The following is a 2502-nucleotide window of genomic DNA, read 5'->3' on the forward strand; positions in this document are numbered from 1 at the left end:
CATCAAGAACATCATATGTGAAGAGAGCAGAAAGTCATTAAGAAGACAAGAAAGAAGGAAAAGGTCAAAATGGATGTCAGAAGAGACTCTGAAACTTACTCTCCAGTGTAGAGATGCTAAAGGAAATGGAAGAATTGAAGAGGTCCAAGAGCTGAACAGAAGAAAAAAATGATAGGATGAATGTATAGCTAATTCACAACAAAACATTAAAAAAAGAAAGAAAGAAAGAAATCAGATGACGTATTTCATTAGTCAAATCTGCTGCAAAAGACCTTTGTAAAGTGTTGAAGAACAAATATGTCAGCTTGAGGACTAAGGTGCACCTGACCCAAGCCATGATATTTTCAATTATCTCATATGCATGAGAAAGCTGGACAGTGAATAAGAATTGATGCCTTTGAATTGTGGTGTTAGGAAAGAAAATTAAGTATACCATGAACTTCCAGAACAACAACAACAACAAAATTAGTGTTGGAAGAAGTAAAACTAGAATGTTCCTAGGAAGTGAGGATAGTGAGACTTTATCTCACATATTTTGGACATGTTATCATGAGTCCCTGGAAAAAAGCATTATGCTTGGTAGTGGGTAAGCAAAAAGAAGGAAGACCTTCAATGAGATGGATTGGCACAGTGATTGCAACTATGGATTCAAGCATAACAAATATTGTGATGACGGTGTAGGACCATGCAGTGTTGTGTTCTGTTGTGCATAGTGTTACTAAAGTCAGAATTGACTCAATGACACCTAACAACAACATTCTTCATATGATCTGGTTTCCAGTTCCTTCCTCATCTTAGTAATTCAGTATCTTTTTTCTTCCTTCTTCCTCCCTCCCTTTCTGCCTTCCTTTCTTTTTCCTTCCCTTCCTCCCTCCTTCTTCCTTCTCTTCCTCTCCCCTGTCCTCCCTCCCTCTCTCCCTTCTTTATTTTTTTTCCTTCCTTACTTCCTCACCCTTTCCTTCTCCCTTTCCTTCCTTCATCTCTCTCTTCTTGAGTGCCTACCCCACTAAGTGAAAGACATGACAGTAGGTGTTGGGCATACACACAGTAGTGAACATGACAGGCATGATCCCTGCCCTCTGAGAACTTAAATTCTAGCAAAGGCAACAAGCAAACAAGTAGACATCCTCAATAATAATATAAGCATCATGAGAGAAACAAGTGGAGGAATACCATCTGGCATATATTGAGTGCTGATTCTATGCTCAGCCCTATACTAGCCACTTTCCATGGATTATTTCACATCTTCCTCACAATCCCATTTTACAGAAAAGAAAACACAGAAGTTAAGCAATTTCCCATGATTATACATTAAGCAGCAGATTGAGGATGTAAGCCTATGTGATATAATGTCATCATGCGCTAGGTTTGAGTGCCAAATCTAGATTTGAATCCAGCACCCAAGAGTCACCTGACCAGGCAAGAATGAGCACAGCATTTCCCTCATCCTTAGCACTCTTGGTCTTTGCCGCTGTTTGAGTTCCTCTTTCCTGTCTTGGGAGCGTGGTCTCAAATGCTACTTCATATGACTACACTGACAACCAAACCCATGAAATACACATGAGAGTGCTAGTTACATGTTCATACCCTAACAAACTGCCTTATACTTCTGTCTCCCACTGAAGAGAAGGGACACATTGATCAAGTGGCTGATCTTGGGCAGCTCGTTTCATATCTCTGAACCTCAGTGTCTATATATATCTGCAAGATGGTGATAGAAGAAAAAGGAGGCTTTCTGCTCCAGTTAAGATTTACAGCCTAAAAAATCCTATACAGTATTGCAATGAGTCAGAATTGACTTGATAGTAGTGAGTGTTTTGTTTGTTTTTTTGTTTCGTTTTGTTTTGGTAATTTAGCTCCAGAGTCCCTGGGTAGTACCAATGGTTAATGCACTTAGTTGCTAACTGAAAGGTTGGAAGCTCAACTCCACCCAGAGGTACCTCAGAAGAAAGGCCTGACCATATACTTCCAAAAAATCAGCCATTGAAAGCCTTATGGTGCACAACTCTATTCTGAATACATTGGGTAACCATGAGTGGGAGGCAACTCGCTGGCAACTAGTAGTGGTAGTTTAGCTTCAGAAACCAGGCTCATAACCAGGATGCTCCTTAAAAGCAAAGATGGTGAAACTTTGTCTTGTTTACTTTGGATGCATCATCAGGAAGGACTAACCAAGTATCAGTGAAAAAGAAAGAGACCCTCCATGAGATGGGTTTACAAAGTGGCTACAAAAATGGGCTCAAACATAATGATAGTGAGAACAGTGCTTTGTTGTTATACTTAAGGTGATAGCCAACTTGATGGCATCTAACTACCACAACAACAACCAGGAAGCTCTGCTGAGGCATAGAGATTGTTCTCAATTCCCCTTTCCCTGACTTACAGATCTAACATCTTTGAATTCTATATTCATTGCTTTTCCCCCTGCATGGTATTACCTTGCACATGACCCTTATGCTCTCTTATGATCTTTGGTAGAAGCAGACCAGCCTGGTGCAGCTA

Source organism: Chrysochloris asiatica, unplaced genomic scaffold (assembly GCF_000296735.1).
Source record: "Chrysochloris asiatica unplaced genomic scaffold, ChrAsi1.0 scaffold00134, whole genome shotgun sequence".
In the NCBI taxonomy this organism is placed as follows: domain Eukaryota; kingdom Metazoa; phylum Chordata; class Mammalia; order Afrosoricida; family Chrysochloridae; genus Chrysochloris; species Chrysochloris asiatica.